The sequence below is a fragment of the Balaenoptera borealis genome (genome assembly GCF_965194805.1).
Source record: "Balaenoptera borealis genome assembly, chromosome: 7".
In the NCBI taxonomy this organism is placed as follows: Eukaryota; Metazoa; Chordata; class Mammalia; order Artiodactyla; family Balaenopteridae; genus Balaenoptera; species Balaenoptera borealis.
In genome coordinates, this window is record NC_138864.1 from 89,405,461 (window position 1) to 89,427,975 (window position 22,515).

At 43.2% G+C, this 22,515-nt stretch overlaps 2 protein-coding genes across 9 annotated transcripts in view; one reads left to right on the forward strand and one right to left on the reverse strand.

Annotated features, from left to right (window-relative positions):
* Nucleotides 1-11,446, reverse strand: part of ELMO1 (engulfment and cell motility 1) — a 552,023-nt gene extending 540,577 nt beyond the window's left edge. For 2 of the 4 annotated variants that reach the window (XM_082399509.1, XM_082399505.1), the window contains exon 1: nt 11,114-11,351. The gene's annotated coding sequence lies outside the window, so the exon portion shown is untranslated. Of the gene's footprint in view, nt 1-11,113 lie in introns of all 4 variants that reach the window. The other 2 variants (XM_082399508.1, XM_082399510.1) reach the window with 2 other exon arrangements.
* Nucleotides 11,447-11,618: 172 nt separating this feature from the next.
* Nucleotides 11,619-22,515, forward strand: part of GPR141 (G protein-coupled receptor 141) — a 190,963-nt gene continuing 180,066 nt past the window's right edge. For 3 of the 5 annotated variants that reach the window (XR_014246800.1, XR_014246801.1, XR_014246802.1), the window contains exons 1-3: nt 11,619-12,239; nt 13,421-13,505; nt 20,984-21,044. The gene's annotated coding sequence lies outside the window, so the exon portion shown is untranslated. The other 2 variants (XM_082399534.1, XM_082399535.1) reach the window with 2 other exon arrangements.

The following is a 22,515-nucleotide window of genomic DNA, read 5'->3' on the forward strand; positions in this document are numbered from 1 at the left end:
TGGGCCTTGCATTGATCTAGTTATGAAAAATTACCCTAAAGCCTATTCATTGTCTGAAAGATATATGTTGAAATGAAAAGAGACCTGGGGGTTTCCATGATGACTTACTTCTTATATTTGTGTACACCTTCGTGCGTCTTATTCTCAGCTCCAGGTGCCAATTCTCAGACTGTTTCACAGCATTTTCAAATGCTAGAATTGTTAGCAGCATATCTGAATGATTTCGAATGGCCCTCAATAAGGTGGCCATAATTACAACACTATCTCTACTACAGTGGAATGATGTTTCACGGGGATATAAACGAATCAAACATTACTGCCCTCTTTTCTCTGCCATCTTGCTGGCAGTAGGCCCTGGCTCAGGTAATGAATGGTTTGCTGCCCTGACTGTGCTCTTTTACATGTTCCTGAAGCAAAGCTCTCACAGCAAATTGTTCCCCGCTAAACACAATATTCCAATGTAATGGGTTCAACTGAGGCAAAAATAAATTGGACAAATGGACGGAGACTTGGAAGCAAGAGAGCGTAGCATTTGGTGCGCTGCAGAAAATTCGATTTTGAAAGAAGAGTGAAATTCAACATAACAACTGCTATTATACCATTTCCCTGGGCCTTGCATTGATCTGGGCAGCCAGCCTCCCTGACAAGTAAATTTCCTCATCTGTAAAATGGGTCCAAGGTGAATTAATATGTTTGACTCACTGTTAATCTGATATATATTTTGGTATGGATATAATTCTCCAGTGATTTACTGTAAATCTATATTTCACTATAAAAATCTTTTTATGGGTCCTTAAACATTTATTTAACACTGGATCCTATTTAAAGCTCTGCACTTATCCTGATATACAGTAAAGAGGCATTGTCACACAACTGACAATCTAGCAGCTGAAAAATCCATACTTATCATCCTGTATGGGAAAAGAGAAAGTTATGGGGATTTTTATTGTATACTGAAGAGAGTATATAATTTGTCAGGTACCAAACAAGATTTGATTATAGTGATTAGATAAGTGACTTTTCATGACTATAGTAATAGGAGGTGCGGGGACTATACTTTTCAAAGCACAAGCTTGGAGAAGTAGTTTTCATTCGGCATATTTCTCTCCTACACCCATACTTCATGGCAGTTTAGTGTCTACATTGAGGTTTTTGTTTTTTTTTTCGACCCACTCCATAAAAGCCATTACCAGGTGGCGGGTACATGAGCCACTGCTTAATGAGCTGGTGAGCCTGTCAGCTAGTTGTTGCCTTCCTGAAGGAGCAGAAAGTAGAAAAGGCATTCAAATAAACTGGCAATAGCCAGACAGAATGAGTAGAAATGGAAACAGGTGGCTTCTACTTAGGTGGCCATAAAATGAATTGTCCAACCTGGGGCACTTTTGAAAGAGAAAAGTGGGTACAGTTAATCATCCTGAGATGACAGAGCTATACTGGGTCTGTGCACTCAGGATTATAGACGTCCTACTTTTATTTTTCTATTTTTCATCTCCAGAATATTTTCTAATCTGATTTCTAGGCTCAGGTTAAAGAAGAAAAATTAATACCTTCCTACCACCCACCTGCCAATGAACATTTGAACCGTCCCCTACTCACGGGAAGTTCCAAATGATTCAGAAAGGGACATTTACAAAGCGTTATTGGAACCATTGAGCTAACTCCTTAACATACAACATAATCATACGAAACCCAGTTCAACCGAATTAAAGTCCTGCCAAATGCTCCTCCACTATCACAAACTGGGGGTTTCTCACTGGGCTCCCATCCACACTGGACAAGTACAAACAGTCCCCAGAAGGCTGGATTCAAGGAAAGGGAAAGACCCCCCAATTAGTAACCTCCATTCTCTCTACCCAAAGTAAAATAATAATAAAACAGTAAAATCCCAGGTTAGTTGTCAATGAATGGGGGATAGAGATCCATTTACAAGAGGTTTTATTTGAGGACCCCACGTTGCTAACATGATTTGTTATATCAGTTCTTTTAATTCACAATCAATGGCAATTTTACCTGACCTGTTTTTCAGCAGTTTACTTCTGCTGTATTCCTGAAGAAAAGATATGTAAATCAACCTAACAGTCTAGTCAAGATTTTAGGAGGAATTCCCCAAGCTACTTAAAGAAGATAAAATAATAAATGTACATCTTTAAATAATTTTAGCAACATATTTGAATAAAAAACTTGAATAAAAACTACTGAATTAGTACTAATAACATCAACAATAATAGCAAGTCCAACCCAATGCTTTCGGGGTATCCTACTTCACAATTATTATTATATTTAATTACCTCAGCAACTCCAAGAGGTAGGGACTTATATTATGCCCATTTGAAAGGTGTAAAAACTGAGGCTGAGAAAGGTAATTAACATACACCAAGTCAACCAGACAAGAGAGTCCAAAGATAATTTGGACCCTCAACCAACAAGTATGTATTTATTTAGCTTTACACCCAAAGACTTTTCCCTTTTTCCCCCAAATCCATTCAGTCAGCAAATCTTTTTTTCATCAACATCAATATCCTTTCCTTCTGGCTTGAATCCAGCTTGGGGGTGGAGGGGTTGGCCCTCTGGAAGTTGTCTCTTTAAAGGAAGAGTATTGGCCCACTACTCAGACTTGAAGATGGAGTTGCATTTACACAGGAAACACACTGTTTTATTTATTCATTTGACCAAGATTGTGTGTTTAATCGGGTAGGCCTAGAAGAAAAGTGCTTACACCTTCCATCTTTCCTTGGCACCTCCCTCCTGCTGTACCATCTAATCTATCTTCCATGTGGCCTTGGGACTTAGATTTCTTACTGAATTCCAACTGTGTCTTTTCCTTGCCTAAAATCCTTTAGCACTCCTTTCCGCTCAATCCAAATGCCCAGCTCCCAGAAGAGCTGACACAAGGCCTCTCTCAAACATTCTCCCACTACCCCGATGGCTGTATTCCCTGGTCTTACCAGGTTCTTTCTTTTAACACTCAGCTTTCCAGATCCTTCTCAAAGTCACTTCATTGTGAGCTCCTACCTCTGTGATCTGCACACACTGTAAACACACATTTATCACACTCTATAATGACTATCTATTAATGGATCTGTTTCCCCTCCAGCCCCTTTCACCACACTGTTCATATGAAGTGGGTCTTATAATGACCAGCAAGAGACTTGACTACAGGACATAAAATGCGATCAAAATGGCTGCTGAATGAATGAATGAATGAATGAGTGAAGTATTATGATGGGTGCTGTAAGCCCAATAGTATTTCAATTTAATAATATTTATATGCATATTTAAGTATATGGCACACATTTTAAAAATATACTACAATTAATAAATAAATCTTTATTGTGCTTCTCTCATATTAATCCAGGCAAATGTTTCTCAAAACTCTGAAAGAATGGACAGTAATTGAGAAAGTAGTTCTAAAGAGCTGAAGTCACTTCTTGGCAGTAAAGTAAGTCTAAGGATGATGGAAATATATTCATTCCTTGAGAAAAGTTTTGATTTAATGTGATTTATACTGACTTGCTATAAAAGTGATAAGCACTGGAGAAAATAGGATTTAGCAGGTGATATAATAGTTTCTTTGCTCCTAAAGACCTTTCAATATTGGGAGAGCTACATGGATATATGTGTATGTGTGTGTGTGTGTGTGTCTTTCTCACACGTACACATACATACACAATACACACTTACTATTTAGTGTATGAAAGGATCAGTCCTATTCTCCCAAATCGAAATTTTTGAATACTTGGTCACTTCCTATGAATGGCCCACAGTCGGAATAACTAGGGCACATGGCCCACTATAAAAATGCTATGAAAATGATGGGGTGGGGCAGTGGTGAGGGTGGGCAGGAGTCAAGTAAAAACCAGCCTTACTGAGTGTTATTGGAATTCACTCTTCACTCAGCCAAAAATACGCAGTCTAACCAAAGTCCCTCCACTGGCTCTACCTCCCAAGCCACATGCCTTCTGGTGGGCAAGGGCAAAGCCAGCTGTGGCTCTGCATCTGGATTAAAGAGCCTGAAAACAGAAAAAAAAAAATTATTTTGAAATGCACTACGCTTCGAAATTAAGGGTAATTGTGTGTAGCAGCCTGGAAAATATAGCTCATCCAGGACTGCTCTGCCACAGAGCCCCACAGCACAAAACGCTGGCTTTCTAAATGCAATCTCAAGCTAAAAAAAAAAAAAAAAAAAGGCACAAAGGGCGGAAGGAAGGGTGGAGGTTTACTGTAGGGCTGTGACTTACACGAAGGCGACTGCCTCGGGGAGACACAGCTAGTACACAAGCTAGACAACATCTCTCCATCCCTTAAGCCCCTAGATGCTACTCTGCTACAGCAGCCCGACAGCGAAGGTAAATAACAGGTTGACAGATAATTACATAAGAAAACAAATGTGGCAAGATTAGGACAGAAATCTAATGGAGAGAGTGGAAAAGGACTCCACATATAGCAATACCTTAAAGCAATGTCCTGGTCATGCTAATGGAACATCAATATCTATCACCACCCAACTAGCCAAGGCGTATTTTACCAGCAGAGGAGGCATTTCACCCTGTTAACTCATTCCCAAGCAGACATTTCCTTAATCTTGTGACAGAGACCTCTGAACGAGCACAGCTGAGCTTTGTGACCACCTCCCTCATTTCATTTATCTTATTCGCATTACGTGGAGGTTATAGCTAACACAGTAACCAGGGGCCAGAATTCAAGACCTTGTGAGGAAACTGAGACATAAAATCACTAGCTATAGTTTTTTTCAACCAGAGGGTGCCAGGAAGAAATACGCATGAAATTCAGACTTGAAAGCAATTTGGGTTAGGGAGACAATTGCAATTATAGGAGGAGAGGAAGCTAGAGAGGAAATCTGGAGAACTAGAGGAAATAAATGAACATAAAGGATGAGACCACCCATCTGTGAATAAACCACCTTAGGGCAAAGGAATAACCAGTAAATAGAAAACTGGGGCACTTATAACTGCTGTCAAAAGTCTAGCATGTCTGATAGCCCACAGTTGAACTAATTTATGCAAGAAAACAAAACTGTGGTTCTTACTAGGAGAAGGAGGTTAGCAATTGGCAATGTCTGGAGACATATTTGGTTATCGCAACTGGGTGCTGCTACTGGCATCTGGTGGGTAGAGGCCAGAGAAGCTAGTAAACTTCCTACAATGCACAGGACACCCCCCGCAACAAAGGATTATCCAGCCTCAAATGTCAACAGTGCCAAGGTTGAGACTGCCTGATATAAATGGTCCACGTAGAATGGACGATAGCCTGCAGGAAGAAAAAGAAGAGAATCAGTACCCTCAGCATCTCCCAAGGGAGAAACCATCCTGGTTAAGAACTCCAGTCTCTGGTTCACTTAGTTGGTATTAATACATGGGGCAGAAGAAGCAAAAATTATGACTAGCTGGAAATTACTCTGTTAAACGTATTCCCTCCCCCAAATTGGTCCCCCCCACACCCCCAAGTGGTTCCATGCTTTTGCTTTCACCATGACTCATCCACAGAGAAAAAAAAAATGCTGGCTAAAGAATATGTGTCTATTCCCCTCGGCAAACATCATTCTCATTTTTGATTAATGAATTGCATTCTGGCTTATACGCTTCAATATCAAGAGCTTGGGTGATGGGCACGCTGTCCCCGAGAGAAGGATCTCTGACTCCCAGGACTAAAGAGGTCAGCTTTAGAATGGGATATCCAAAGGGAGGCACTGGAAAACTTGGCCTCGGTGGTGGCAGACACATCCCTAGGTGCCATGGTAACCCAAGGCACATCCATCAGAACCCAGGGCATTTCTACCAGCATACAGGAGTGAAGGGCCCCCTGGGAGGGCCGCAGCATAGCTCAATGTGGGGATCCTGGCCGCAGACCAGGCTAGTCCAGGAGAACCAACAAGAAGAATAAGTATTCAACACAGGCGTCATGGGGCACGGGCAAGAAACAGCAGGGTAAAGAGAGTCAGAAAAGGTGGGTGTAGGCTCAGATCTACTCTCCAAATACACTAGTGACATTTCATTTCTCCAAGCCACTTCTATAAAATGGGATATGAGTACTATACCAGTTCATCCCCACCATTTCGAAAACAGCATTCCAGGAGGAAGCATGTCAGTCGTCGGCACCCGGAGGAAAATGTTGCATGGATCCTGTGACTTCAAGCCCCCTGGGACAATGCTCAGTCAGGGCTTACTCAGTCCTGCTGCCCTCAAACCACTGCTCCTTAGCCAGCAAGTACAACCCACCCAACCCATAGCAGTCCTGGAGCCCAGCAATTAGTACGGACGTTTTCCAGTGTTTTCTACTGAGGGAAGTTTTGCTCCCCGCATTAACTGTTAGAACGAAAATAGCCAAAACTGTAGCCTCAATTCCTAAAATTGAGGTTCCAATAATAATCTTGCTCAGATTCTGGAAATCAGTGTTTGCGGGGGCCTAGAACACTGACTGAGACTCATCATCTCATTCTATTTATACATGTGACGAATTTCTCTACTCAGCACTAGGCCAGGTTGTTGCTGTGGTTAATTCTGTTTGATGAGCTAGCATCCCTTCTCCCGCATGGATTCCTACACAATACTTGGCTGTTCACCCCACCTTAGGCCAGTGACAAAATTCTGCTCCAACAGTCCTGCACTTATCCTGCGAAAGCTTAGAAAGCATAGTACTAAGTCACAAGTTAAATTAATCATGGATCAAAAGCGTGATTTGAGAGCTTCCGTTTTGGCTATTATCTATAAGTTCCAATTGTTGACACTCAGACAACCTAAATTATCCAGGGAACCGAAAACTGCAAGCAGTGTTGCACTGTGCTTGCAGGCTGGCTTTGTTGTACCTAAAAATGCTGTGCTTGGCGTATTCAAAGGCTTTCACGGGCCACACGCATTTCATGGGAGCCACACTCTGTACCCTGGATGGCTGGTCTTCAAAATCCTGATGTTTTGGACAGTACTGAAGTTCTCAGCCTTTTTCTTCTTTGGTTAGCCAGTCCCAAGCCCTGGTCAGCTAAGAAGCTTAATCTGATTGTGTATCACAGCAGTGTGGCTGCCACCAGAAGAGATTACTTCTGTCTTTGCAAACCTCTGAAAGTAATTAAAAGCATGCACATGGGGACCGTGAGGCATAAAATATGAAAGGAAAAGTCCAGTGAAGTAGAGTTCCAAAGACCTCAAAAGCTTAAAGACCTCAAAAGCTTAAACTAAAATTTGTCCAGAAAAGAGTATTTTCTCTCGTTTTATTCTAACTTAAAGAGTTATTACAGATAATCTACTGTCTCTCCATATCACTAAAGTGAAAAACATACACTTGGCTCTCCAGCTTTGCCAAGACGTCAGCCTCGGGGCCTAGCAGACCATCAAGTTCTATAAACAGTAGTATTTTAAAAGTTAAGTCAATGACATGCTTTTACTGCATCTGATTCAACATTTGGAAACAGCATCTCTTGCAGGAGATGAAACCAATAGCATTTTGGGGGGCGGGGCGCTAAGTGTTTTTTAAAGTATGGCCCTATGAACCACTTTCATCAGAATCCCTGGCAAATGGTTTAAAATGTACATTCCTAGGGCCTCCAGAATTATTAAAACAGACTTTTTTCATCATGACCCACATTAAGTGATACATTTGACATTAAGATTTGGTGTCCATTTTGTAAAACACTCAATTTTCCATTGTACTCTCTTCAATTTCATGTTTTCAACTGCTGGTCTGGACCTAATAAATTGATATTATGATCCATTCCTAGTCGCAATGCTAAGCTTCAAAAACACTAGACTAATTAATTAGAAGAAGGAGAACTGGAGTTGCACAATTAGCAGCACACACTTGAGGCTTTGTGAGGTAGAGAGGGTTTAGTAATTCCCCACCTTTTCCAGGTTCAACAAAATGAATGTCTTACAAATCAAACTACCCACTTGGATGGTTTCAAGCATTGAAAAGTGGTTGCAGGCTTCAGTTACAAACCTTAAGGGTACCCACTGTCTTAGATCCGGACAGGAAATGTCCTCTGTAGGAATGATTACCTCTAAACCTTCAGTGTTAAGAAAGATAATAATGTCAGCAAAGTGTGTGCTCAGAGCCCCTTGGCACACCCCTAGCCATATCCTCTCTGCAAGGCTTCAAAGCACTCCCTTCCTCCACCTTTCCCCACCCATTCACACCCAACACCCAAAGGGGTATATTACTTTAAAACACTCAAATATTGCCCTATCTCAATTTAATAAATGCTTATGATTTAGCAGCACTGTAGAAACCCCGCATCCATTTCCTCTCTTTCATTTTTCTTCTCCTGGGCATTTCTCATCTCTCTTCTCCCCAGCATCTGCCACCCAGCCTCTTTCTGTCTCCCTCTCCTTCTTCCCTTACTCCTCTCCTCTCCTTGTCTCCCATCTGCTGGGGGAGTGGAGTGGGATACAGTGGATGTCTCTGACTTCACTCCACTCACAGTAATTCCCTTCTTCCCAGGGGAGTCTTTCTTTGGCTAAAGTACCACAGACTTTTAAAAGACGTTCTCCAAGGAGAGTGATGACACAGACAGCAGATCTGAAGCGGTTATGCGTTATTAATAAACTGTTCTGGTTTTCCACTCCCCCAAGGAATCACCTCTCTGTTCCTTTCTTCAGGCTGAAATTCTAAGGGGAGGAGTTTACTCAAGGTAGAAAGGGAACTGCAAGAAGTGTGGCTGGGCATGGGGAGAGGACAGAGGAGAAAAAGCAAAAGCCCGTTACCTGGGCTTCTTACTCGCCACTGATGCTGCAGTATTTTGTTGGTATATTTCCCTGGTGAGCCTCTCCCATAAAGGCGTATCTTAGTCAGTCAACAAGTATTTATTGAGCACCTACTATGTGGGAACCAGTCTAAGTTCTGGACCTGTAAACAAGACAAGGTTCTTGCCCTTGTGGAACTTCCATTCTAAGGGGAGAGACGAACAATAATCAAACAAACAAGTGAATATATAATGCCAGAGGGTAATAAGTGCTAAGAGGGAAAATTGAGTGACTTAAAAGGACCAGGGAGTGGCTGGTTGCTATTTTATACGAGGCAGTCAGGGAAGCCCTCCTGCAAACTGACAACTGGGCAGTGACCTGAAGGAAGCAACGGAGTGAGCCAACTGGACACGGCGGGGAGAGGCTCCTTGCGCAAAAGGAATAACACATGCAAAGGCCCTCGTGAGAGAACTTGGTGAAAAAGAAGAATGTAAGGCCGTCAGAGTAGCTGTAGTTAAGAAAGGCAGAGAGATGAGACACGGGAAAGGGGGGGGAAAAGAGGGATAAGGCCATCAATAGGACCACCCATCCTGTAACCCAGTGACTGCTCCAGGTCCTGAATTCCACCAGACCCAGGTCTGGGCCAGCCTCCCAGCCAGCTCCTCCCTGACACCTACCAAGCTTCTTCCCTAGTTCCCTTCCTTCCTCACACCATCCCCCCTGCACAGTCCCAACACTCTAGGTCATTCCCTCACAATTTCCCCAGAGGACGTACAATCCATCTAATTAAAAACAAACAAAAATGAGTAAAAAGTGTGGTAAGAAATCAACATGAACCTTTAACCACAGCCCTTAAGAGATAGGAAATGTACCAGAGTAAAGAGCAGGTTCAGAAGGTCAGCTATAAGGAAGAAAAGTCTGCTACTTAACAGCAGGGGATCTGACCTTCTAACGCACAGGGCCCAGTTCTGTGAAGTTGATATATAAATACAGGTCATTAATTACTTTTATTTACTAGTTCGGTTACGGTTAGACAGTAACTTTTATTTACTTTTATTTTTTTTATAGACAAAAAAAACCCAAGAACAACAACTCAGAAATTCTTCCACCGCCCCACACACCACCCCCAAGTCACTGGCAGCCGTAAATGAGGAGCCTGGGGCCTTCCTCCAGAGTCAGAAACCCTTGTCATAGGTTCTCTGAAATCTTAAATATAACGAACCAGATCCGCATCATTTATGGCCAGTGCTGTTAGCAGGCCTTACGTCTGGGGCACTGGGAATCACGAAATATGCCCCGCGAGTCCCCGGAGCTGTCCAGAGGCCTCCAGAGCAGGGTCACTACCGGGGGCCAAACGCTAGGCTTTAGGTCAACGCAGGTCCCGCCGCCAGCAACTCCTGCCCGGAGCAGCCAATTTCAAACAGCCCCTAGGTGGCAGAGGGTCACTCGGCTCCGGAGCCCCTCGCGGTCACACACAGACACACACAGACACACACACACACACACACACACACACACACACACACACGCTCGCCGCCCTCGCGCGCGCCCGCGGCACCACACGGACTTCCCAAACCCAAACGCACGCGCGCACCCCCGGGCCGGCTGAGTTCTGTATTTCCTCTTCCTCAGAGCTACTCTTGCGTTCTCGGCCGCCCCTCTCTGCTCGGATTCTAGGGCCCCCGAAGCTCGGCTGCCTTCCTTCTCTGCAGGCGCACCCGGTGCGCCCCCTCTCTGAAGTAGGGATCACCCATCGAAGCCCCCCACCTCCTTTCCCGGTCCCACCGGGGACTTCGGCGAGTCCCCGGGAGGCGGGTATTTACTAACAGTCGCCCGGGGCTCCCAGCTGCCCCAACCGCCCCCTCGCGTCCCTCCCGGCCCTCCACGCCTCTAGCCCATCACCGCCCCCTCCCAGGAGCGCGCTCGCCGGGGGATTCCCTTCCATCTGCGAGTGCCTGAGAAAAGCCGGGAGTCCTAGCTGCCAGTCCCTTCTCCCGCGCAGCCTCTCGGGTCTCCAAGCCCACAATCCCACACTCTCCCTGTCGCCAGCCCCCCGGCGCCAGCAGCCCAGCCCTCGGTCAGCCCCCTCCAGCCCGCCCTGACCGAAACATCTCTGCGGGTTCCCTGGCCACCGGCCCTGCGCTCCCTCCTCAGCGCCCCTCCCTCCGCTCCCACTTGCCCTCCCGCCGCCCCCTCCGCCCCGACTTCCCCAACTGGGGCTGAGTGCCCCACGCGCCCGCAGCCTTCACCCCGCGGCCACCCCCCGCCTGCGCCGCGGCGCCCCCAGGGAGAAAACAAAAGTGTCTCCGCGGCGCCCAGAGTCCCCCCCGCGCAGGACGCCTCCTCCTTGCCCCAGCTCCCTCCCCGGCTGCGCTGAGGTCAGCGAGTCAGGGCGCGGCGCCAGCCCAGGAAACTTTACGAACCTGCCCGGGGTCTTAGGACAGCGGCGGCAGCGGCGAGGGTTCCCAGCAATCAGAGCTCTGGCGACCCCGCGACCACGGAAGGGGAACCGGAGGGTCTGTCACCCAACTCGGGGCCCCGGCGGTGTGAGTGGCTCTGCCTCTATCCCTTGCCCATCCTCGCCGGTTCGCGCTCGCCAGAGCACACGCACTTACACTCCGGGTCGGCCGGCTGCTGCGCCGCCGGCGGCCGCTGCTCTCACTTCCTCTTCCTTCCTCCTGCTGGCCAGAGACACATTTTGCATCTGCAAGGCATCCCGAGATTAGCCGCGAAATCTCCTCCCGAGCGGACGCTGCGGAGTGGCCGCCGTCGCCCCCCGCACCTGCGCCCGGACACGCGTAGTTGGCGCGTTCGCCTCCAGCCGGCGCCCTGACGCCGGCCCACTGCACTTTGCCTGGGGGATGGGGGTGCCCACGACTTTTTGAAGTCCCCCTACTTAAAAAGAAGAAAATGTCAAACACCGTGCACGCCTCAGTTCTGCTATAAATAATATGTGTGCAGAGCATGACTTCTCGGATGAGCTCACACGCGGCGTTTTGCAGGCACTAACTCCGTCACCCTCACAGCGCCACCTCCGGGAGGCCGAGAGTGCGCGGCATCTTTTTATAAGCTTTCAGTTTGGGCAACTGGTTTGGAATTTTGAGGGGAAACTTCGGTGGGCTGTTTTAAAGCTACCTTAAGAAGCTGATGTGTTTGACGTTCTGCCTCGGCCCTTGGACGGCACGACAAAAATAACAAGAGAACATTTCCTCCTCCTCACAGTCACCTGTGCATTTACCGACCAAGGGATTTATTTCTCATCAGTTAAGCCAAGGACTCCCTAATTTTGCATAACTTTGCATAAAGCAAGACGTTCTACCCCCAATTTGATATTTATGGTACATTATTTGATTCATGCAACCTACTTCAGTCCTTTTCAAAGCAGAAATCAAACACGTTAACTCCGAGTAGCTGCCAGGAGGGAAATGACAGTTGTTGGAAGGTTGCAGGAGAAACACCTGTCCTCTCCAAATTCAGAAATATCTACGCTGGCTCTACCAGAAAAGGCAAAGACAGTTGCTATACATTCCCTGCAAAATGACAAAGGAGGTAAGTCGGGGGCAGGGAGGCATTAGAATGTAAGGTGGAAGCAAATCTGTTCTTTAAGTTTCAATCCCACCCCCTAGCCCCCACAAGGAGACTTAAGTTTTAACCATATGCCGACTGTCCATTAGCAGCCAAGAGTTCCAAGCAGCTATTGAACTCTGGAAATGTGGCTAATGCTGAGATGTTCTGTTAAGTGTAAAATAGACACTAGATTTCGTGTGAAAAACAGAATGTAAAATAGCTTGTTAATAATTTTAATGTTGATTACATCATTCCAGCAAATGATGATAGTTTAAATGTGATGACTCAATTGGGTTAATGTATTGGGTTAAGATATAAAATGTATATTATATACACTAAAAATAATTTCACTGGTTTGTTTTTACATTTTTAACACGACTACTAGGAAAAGTAAGATTATACACATGGTTCTCATTAGCAGCTTACATTATATTTCTAATGAACTGCCCTGATCTGGCCCCTTATTATATGCATAACCCCAGGAGGCAGTATTAGTAGCAGGAATATTCGGGTCCAGATCATTATAAACCAATAACTTAAAACAGGATGATTCCAGGAAAGTAATTTCACTTCTTTATTTCTTCATCTGTAAAACAGTAATGATACAATAATAACAGTCAACAGGGCAGCTATCAAATGAGGTAATTTAATAAGCAGTCAGTAAATGGAGCCTTTACTAATGATGATGAGACGCTTATAGTGATAAGTATGAATCTGATCCACAACTTTCTAGCTAAGGCATATAAAGGCCTTTACTTTAGTGCAGACACCATGAATACTTGGTAAATGTTAGGTGTCATAATTGTTCCAAGGGTAGACGGGGAACTTTGCACAGCAATTAGACAAATCCACCTCCCTGTAACCTTTGGTCCCAGCTCTGCCCTCTGCAGTTAACACAGAGTAAGTCACATCCTTCCTGCAAGAGATAATCTTTCAGATCTTTGAAGATAGCCCTAGAATTCTACCTAAACTTTCTCTTCTGAGGATTAAACATTCTCAGCTACTCTAACTCCTTTTCATGTGATATGGCTTCAAATCTCTTTCACCGTTTTTTAAAGGACACCTGTCTCTGCCTTTTAAAAAAGTTAGTTGTCATATAAATTAACTAGCTAACTAACTAACCATTAAAAACAATTTATAAGCTCTTGTCAATTATTTTTCAGATACATCTCACCGTTGATCCCAGTGCAAGGGGAAGACTGGAAATTCTTTGCTGTGTTACGATTAGGCCATGTCCGGGCTTATGAGGTTAGTCTTGGAAACCAGTTTCTGGTCCACCTTCTCTAAGTCTCTTTAGATTTGATTCGGGCATCCAGTGTCTCCCCATGTCTGCAGGTTAGGTTAGAACACTAGGGTCTTGGATGACACCCTACTAAGAAGCTCCCTCCGCCATGGTGGGGATCAGCATTCTTTGGGTTCACTGGTTCATTCAGTTACTAATGACCTTCTTAACTGTGCAATTACCAAGCCTTATTTTTCTATTGTATTCATAAAGACATCTTAGATGTGTCAAATGCCTTAGAGAAATCCACCTTCACCCTGGGCTAGCTGGTGGTCTGCAGTGGGCACTCTGTGTAGAGCGGGCAGTGTGGTGGTAACATGTAGAAGGGCTCCATCTCTGGACTTAGTTGCTGGATATAAATTCCAGCATTGCCATTTACTAGCTGCATTACCCTATGCAAGTGACTTTTAACTTATGAACTAAAACCATACCTACCTGGGAGGGTTGAGTGAGGATTAAATGAGTTGATACAGTAAAGCTCTTAGAACAGGGCTTGGCACATAGAAGCGCTCACTAAATGTTAGCTTAGCTATTATCTATAACAGTCCTCTAATCAGTAAATAAGAGCAACATCTCCTCCCTTTTCCCACGCATCAGTTTCTACCCATAGGGCAGGGAAAGAGCTAGGATCACGACTCTGATTTTATTTCAGCTCCTGGTCAGAGACTGGGCCGTCCAATCCTCAGGTCATGCTGTGGTAGAGAGGGTGGCCACTTTATAATAAGGATCAGAATCCAAGGGCAGCTCATCACTAGTACTTTGCAGTAAGTCCACCAGGGCAGGGCTAAACTCTCTGCAGGTGGGCCAGCCTCATCTACATCTCAAACGGTTGGGGAAGTGGACTCGTGCTCTCCCCTATAGGACCACCCATCTCAGTTTCAAGATGGCTAGGAGAAAAGGAAGCATGACAGAGAGAGCTGGCTAAAGAACAAAATTCACTGAAGCCTGAAGTCTAAACTGCTTCCCGCAACCATGCTTACAAGACAGCTTTGCATTGTTGATGGATAGAGAGGTATTTGGGCGAATTTCCCAGATTTAATAACCCAATCCTGTGTTTCTAACATCTTTATTCTTCCTTGTGTTTACAGAACTCCAAGAGAGGAGGGATGAGTACCCAAATGTCACCATGAAACCCCACATTGCAAAAATGGCCTGTTATATTTTTAATCAATGATGACTCATGTTGATCAACTCTTTCCTTCCTAAGCATTCACAAATATTCATTTCTAATTCATTTTTAAAAAACACTTACTGAACTGCAAATAAGCCCTGTGCATTTAATAATACATTTCATAATTTGCTTCAGAACTTTGCCTCAAATCAGCCTCAACTTCCTTGATCTATAGCTTGAAAAATCTATTCTCTTTTCCTGTCTTAGAATCAGGCTCACGATGGTTTGACTCCAGTCTTGAAACAGCTCTGGGGGTAGAGAGAGTGACCTCAGCTCCAGGAAGCTGCTGTACCAGGGATAACAATGTCTGGGTAGCAGGCAGACACCTGCAGTCCAGAGCCACTGGGGTCAGCCCTGGGACAAGCAGAGTGACGAGGGGGTCTGTGTGCCAGGGCCTTCCTTCTCTCCATCATTCCTTAATTCAATGTGCACTGAATGCCTTAAATGTGAGCTACCGAGGGAGGAAGGGAGGCTACAATGGTGAGCATGAGAAGCATGGGGGGCCCCTCCTGGCACTTCCAACCTAGTTAAGAGGACAGAATGTAGTAGAAGAATATAGTAATAACCAAAAATTGAAGTACCATGTGGAGGCAGGGATGCTACCATCACCTTAAGTCTCCCTGGGAAGCTCTGCTAGAGTTGAAACCTGAAGGGTGAGTGAGTATACGTTAGCCAGGACAGGGGGGGAAGGCGGTGGGCTGGGTAATGGGGAGGGATTCTAGATCATAAAAAGCAGTTTGCACGAAGGTCTATAGGCATCATAGTGCAGGCAGAACCTTTAAAAAGCCAATTTGGTTAAAGTGTGAGAATATCAAAATTGAATCTAAGAGCACAGGGCAAAAGCCAAAATTTGGAAGCCCTTGGCAGTCATACTGAATATATTAAGGATAATGGGAAGGCACTGAAAAGTTTTTTGTTTGGGGTTTTTTTGTTTTGTTTTGTTTTCCAAGTGGAATATTTTAAGCAAGAGACTATCATGGTTGGTTTTTTATTTTAAAGTTTCATCCTACCAAATAGAGAATGGATTAGAGGGGAGACAAAAAGGCACGTGGGAAGAACAGATAGGGAGTTACTGCAGGAAGCTAAGGCTAGAGAGGATGGAGCCTAAGTCACCAAAACCAAGGGGCTGTGGAGAACTGGAGAAACGGAAATGTTACAAAGGAAGCAGAGGGCCCATAGAACAGATGGTCGGTCATCCTAGTTGTAGAGGCCCACAAACAAACGATTTGCTTTTGCCTTGCTGCCTCGGCCCAGCCAAACACTGAACTTGGTTGGCCTTCTTGTAGCCCTGTGTCCAACGTGGTACCACCTGCAACACTTGCCCCCAGGTCAAGGATGGGCTCGAGAAATGAAAGGGATGACTCCACTCTTGTTTGGCTACTGATCATTTCTGTGACACCATTACTCTGGGTTCATGCCCAGCAGATCCCCATTTCATAGTCATTATATACTGTCCAGTGGTGGAGGACACCCATCAAAACATGTAAACTTTACTCCCTGCACCAGCTCCCTCTGCTCTAGCCATCCCACCCTATTTTTAAACAAAAACTGTCTCCATGGACTGCCAAGACATCCATTAACCAAATGCATTCTCCTGTTTGGATCTGTGTTTAGCAGGGCATTTATCAAGACTTTCAGATCTATATCTATGAAAGATTTCTAAAACTTTGGCTTACCCCCCCCCTTTCTCAATTCTTCTTCTTTCTTTGATTTTAACATCACATTTTGGTGTTTTATTGATGACAGTGTTTTATTTATTGACACAGACCTTCTGATATTATCATTCATGTCACTTCACTTTCTCTCATTCTTTTTATCCTATGAGTCTTTATACTGTCCTCTAGGAGAATACACTGGCTCTGTCTTCCAGCTCGTTAATTCACTCTTTAGCCTTGTCCATTCTTCCCTTTAATTTATTTTAGTTTTTTGTTTGTTTTTGATGATCAAAATTTTAATTTCCAGATTCTCTAATTGACACTTTTTATAATCACCTCTAGTGGATGCTGTGTGCACCACACGAACCCCTTCCCCTTTCCTTTCTACCCTCCACCCCCACCTCAGGACCAAGGTGCTCAGTTGTTGAATCACCACCCTGATCCCCCCAGGCTGCTGAAAATATCGGTGTTGATACCTCATGCCTGAGTACCTTTTCCTGAACTGCCCTCCCTTGCCCATTTCAGAGCATCTCTTCAAGGCCATCCCAGCTCTAGAGCCAAAAAGAGATCAGCTGAGGTTTCCTCCCATTTTAATTTTCTCTATATCTGATCCAGTCTACTCTCCAAAACTCTGGTGGCCTTTCTTTCTCCTTCCTTCCCTCCCTCCCTCCCTCTTTTCCTTCCTTCCTTCCTTCCTTTTCTGGTGTGGCTACAAACTCTTCTTTTCAGCTCCAGGGGGTTGGGACTAGAGGAGGACTAGATGTGTGTAATTATGACATTATATTTCCAAACTTAATACTAGTTTTACATTTTCAATGTTTATTACATTTATATTCTGCTACCTTCTTTCCTGACACTATAATGAAAGTTTCTTTGTATATTGTCTATTAGTTGATTCTAAAAATTTTAAAGCAGAGTTTACAGTATTATATCATATGTTATTACACATGGCAGAGCCAAATAGCATGACTGCACTGAAAGAAAAGGAATATAATCCTATGTCATTAAACCAGTCACCCCTGAAGAAGAATGTGTCAGGAGTCAAGACTGAACAGATTCTCTCTTCTAAAGTCTGTCAGTTGTCCACAATTTGGGTATATTTTAACTTCATGGAGGCATCGTGACTTTATGGTTTTATCCCTCCTTGGAGTCTGAAATTCCCAAAACATATTAAAGTCTTCCATGTCCTTACACATGGAATCCACTTTACTCTTGAAGACATTCTCCACAGAGCCTTCAGATTTTCTGTCCCATTGTCGCCTACTCCCTCACTGTTTGCCTAGAATTTCTTTCCATTACCCTCTAGTTATGTCCCCCGTTTCTCGAATACCTTGTCTTCTGCTTTCTAAGACTCTTTTTTTTCACTGAAATACATAAACAAATTATTTTTTTTAGAAAATGTGAATGGAAGGCAAACATTTCTGAGAACCTTCATGTCTGAGACTATCCTTACTTTGCAGTTACATTTGATTGGCAGATTAGTAGCCATCAGAACTCTTAAAAACACGGCTTCCTGTCTTCCAGCTGATAAGAAGTCAGAGGTCAAAATCTTCTTCTTTTGTGGTTTGCCTCATGTACCTATGTGTGTGCCTATGTGTATGTGTTTTCATTTCTAGAAGCACTTAGAATCTTCTTTTTATCCTTGACATTCTGAACTGTTGTCAGGATGGAAATGGGTGTGGGTATTTTATCACCATTCCCTCTTGGCACTACATAAGCCTTTCAAATGAAGACTTGTCCCTTTCAACCTCGGGAAATTTCTTTCTGTATTTTCTTCATTTTCATCTCATTTTTTGTATTCTCTTTTCTGGACGTTCTATCTAAATCATTGTTGGACCTTCTGTATCACATCTCCTTATCTCCTACGTTTCTTCCTTTTTTTTGCTCTGTGCTTTTCTAGAAGATTCCTGACTTTATCCTCTGACCCTTTTAGTGAATTCTTTTAGTATCAGCCATCATTTTTTTTTTTTTTAGTATTTCTGATTGTTCTATTTTTCATAGCAGCCAATTCCTTTTTTAAGGACATATCTTCTTAAACCTCTTCCAAGATTCTAATTAAAAACTGTTTTGTTTTGTTTGTAAATTCTCTCTCTGTTTCCAGAATTATATGTTAATTTGAGGTTCATTTTTTCTGTTTGTTCACCTTGGTTCTTGTCTCTGGGACTGATGGTTTTCTTTGATAGTCCAGTGATCACAGATTATTAGTTTATATTTCCTAATATTTATATCTGTGAACACGGATAGTATATGTGTAGGTATTTTCAGGCATATCTTTTAGTTTCTTCAGACAGTAGCTTTCCATTTTTAACTAAGTGGTAAACAGTATTGATGCTGGTCACCCTCTAAATATAGGTGGGACCCACTGGCCCAGCTGTTCTGTACTCAGTCCTTGATTATTGCTTAATTAAATTTCTTCATTACTGCTCCGTAGTCCATTCTTGCTCCCAGTGCCTGCAGCCTCTGAGCCAGCATAAGGTTTGCTGGACAGATCTGCCCCTATGTCTTTGTATCATCCTTCCCCTGTGTCTCTTCTAAGTAGCAGCTCCCTCCACTCTCATAGATGATCACGAAGATCTAGTCCACCTTCCACGCTACATAAATTCATCAAAACTCTGGCCTCTGTTCCCCCATTCTATTCTCTCTGTGCTTACCTATTGATCCCCTTTTGTATACCTTTACTGTAATTTCAGTGGGATTTTTGGACAAAGGTGAGAAAACCCAAGTGTTCAGGCTACCATCTTCAACCCAAACCTCCCTTAATTTTCCAAATCACTTCACTCTAATTTAGCACTCACTTACTGAGTTGGCTGGAGATCCAATCTCAGTTGATTGTATAGGTCCGTCACCCCCTCCATGATCATATGAGTGGATGAGAATGTTTATGGGTGACCCCCAAAGAGGTCTTTTGGTCTGTGGCTTCTTCATGTTGGAGCCTCCATGTTGAGGGCTGACAAGTCTGCTGGCGTTGCAGCTCACTCTCGGCCACACATGGAGATCTTGCTTGCTGTGGTTTCCAAAGCCCTGTTGCTTAGTTCCCCGTGCTCTGGCCCCCATGCAGCCAAGCTTTCCCACTCCTCATGAACAGGAGGGCTTACCTGGATTCTTCAAAATGTCAATGTCATGAAGATTTAAAAAAGAAAGAAGAAAAAACCAGTGAGGAAAAAATAAAGAGATTATTCCAGACCATAAGAGATAAAAAATGTTAATCACACATAAATAATACAATGAGTAAGTTTTGATTAGATCCTGATTCACTGGGGAAAGCTACAAAATGTATTATTGGGACAACTGGGGAATTTAGTCACTGGATAGTAGATGATATGGTATTTTTCACTTTCTTGTGTATAAAAATAGTATTGGGCTTATGGAGGAGAATGTCTTAACATATATGTATATATAAATGAAATTGGGCAAAATGTTAACAGTTCTTGGACCTACAAGGAGGGTACAAAGGCATTTATTTAAATTGCCTTTCAAATTTTCTGTATGCTTGAAATTTTTCAAAATAAAATGTAAGGGACAAAATTATGTTTTCTGGAGGGAGCAGTCCTGAGTTATTTTATCGAAAGCCGGCAGGGACTTAGATTTACCTGTATTGGCCGGCTGATGCAGAATACTTGGGCCGATTCCACTGAATTAATAGATTTCTCCTGTAAGGTGCTCTCCCTGAGCCTTAAAATCTTGTCTGCTGGAATGAATTGGGGTCTACCAAGTTCTTGTAAAAAGCTACAAGAATATCTGAAGAGACATCTTTTATGTGAGACTCTATAAGGACAACAAAAGGACAAGTTGAAAATGACTGAACTCATGTTGAATAAAAATTATACATATTTAATTGTTTAGTTAACATGCGTACTTATATTCTACAAATGCTATAGCGTGAAACCCTGGCCTTAACCTCCAATTTTTTTCTTATTAAGCACTGGGTCTAAAGATCTATCTGGAGTTTCTTCTTTAGTCATCTGAGTTATAACTTGTCAATTAACTTTATCTAGGGCCTACAGTATTAGGAGGTGAAATGCTCCCTTCTATCTAGAACTATTCCTAATTACTATTACTAATAATGTATAGGGTACAGGCAAATCCTCTTATAGAACAGCAATACAGAATACACTCTGGATTTGCCTGTTACCTATGGTGTCATTTTATTTATCCCTCTATCCTTTGTGCTTCTGTAGGAGTTAGGTGTGATGAGCTTCAGGTTAAACATTTTTGGCATGAACACTGCATGGGTGATACGGGTACTTGACGCTGCGTCACATCGTATATGCATTGTCAGTCTGTGCCACTCTTGGGAAGGTTGTCACCACCAGCTAGATTAGGCCAGTGAAAAAGTACATTTTCCTTTGACAACTAATAAGAAATCTGTGGGAGGATATTTTACACTGTACAAATAGCCTATTCCAGAACAATCTTTTACCCAGTGATTTTAGCATCTACTGATAATTCTTCCCAATTACAATTTAATTCCAGCTGGCTTCCTATTTACTTTAGTTTATTTCCCCAGTTCTGAATTCCAGTAACCATATCTCACTTCTCTTTCACCTACAAGTCCCCTGGAATGGACGTTTATCCCTACTCTCACCTGGATTTGAACCTCCCTTCTTTTGTCTTTCAGACTCAACTCATGTCGCTAGTCTTCCATTGTCTTTGCTCCAGTTTCTCTCCCTACAACCCAGGTAAGTACTGTCTCCTTCAAAGATGGAAAGAATTTGGCATATATATTGTGCCATAAGGGCTTATTTCTATCTAGGCATGCCATTTACTACATTAGCACTACATGCTTTTCAGAGGGATAGAGAGGGCTTCCAGAGGACCTTGGTGGAAAATATGACAATGTATTTTGTCATGAAAGGGTCCCAAGAAAAGCGAAGAAACTGTTCCATGTTTGCTTTCTGCTATTAGAGGTAATTTCATGTCTTTACTAATTAGTGGAATCAGAGAATTTTCCTGTCAAAGACCACACCTGCAATCTCAACACCCTTTCCTTCTGCGTTTACTGAGCTAAATTCTCCTTCAGGACCCAAAGAAAGGCAGACGCACAGCTGTGTAAAGATCACAAGCCAAGGAGGGGGAATTTGCATACTACAAATGATGTCAAATAGATGAAGCTCACATCTTCGTGTTACAATGTTCCCATCAGCCTTCTGCAGTTTGAAGCTTTGATAAGTTTTTTTCCAAGTTTCCTCTATTTTCACCTTTGGGGTTCATTATTCTTCTATACTTTAGTTCTTTGGGCCTCTATTCCTACTTTACTCTTTTTCCTATCCTCCATAAACAAATTTAATTTGCACCAGTTTCTTGATTTCTGTGAAAGTAAGGCCCTTCTGTTCTGAGCAGTAGATTCTCTCCAGGTTGCGGGTTTAAAATGTTCTCTTAAACCATGAAAAGTTTTCTTGTGCCCCTTTGCAGTCAATCTCTCCCCTCCCTTCACCCAGCTCTAGGTAATCACTGATCTGCTCTCTGACACTATGGATTAGCTTTACCTGTTCTAGAAATCCATATAAACAGAATCATAGAGCATATACTCTTTTATGTCTTGCCTTTTTTCACTATGTGTGATGTTTATATCAGTAGTTCACTTCTTCTTACTGCTGAGTAGTATTGCATTGTACAGATATATCATTATTTATTCATTTATTTACTCACCTGTGGTTGGCCATTTGGTTTAGTTCTAGTTTTTAGCTATTATGAATTAAACTGCTACAGAGGTTCATGTAGCTTATGTGTGAACATATATTTTCTTTTCTCTTGGGTAAATGTCCTATTTATTGATTATGGCAATGATTCCAGGGCATATCAATTTGTCAAAACTCATCAAAAACTTAAACTTAAAATTAGTCATTTTGTCTTTCAGTAGGGGACTGGCTAAGCAAACTGTGGTCATCCATACCATGGAGTAATACTCAGCAATATAAAGGAATGAAGTATTGATGACAACTTGGATGAATTTCCAGGGAATCATGCTAAGTAAAAAAAAAAAAAATTCTACCCTAAAGGTCACACATCACACACTGTGTGATTTCATTCAAATATCATTCCTGAAATGACAAACCTATAAAAATGGAGAACAGATTAGTGGTTGCCAGGGGTCAGCGATGGTGGATGGGAAAGTGAGGGAGAAAGGAGGTGTATGGTTATATAAGGGTT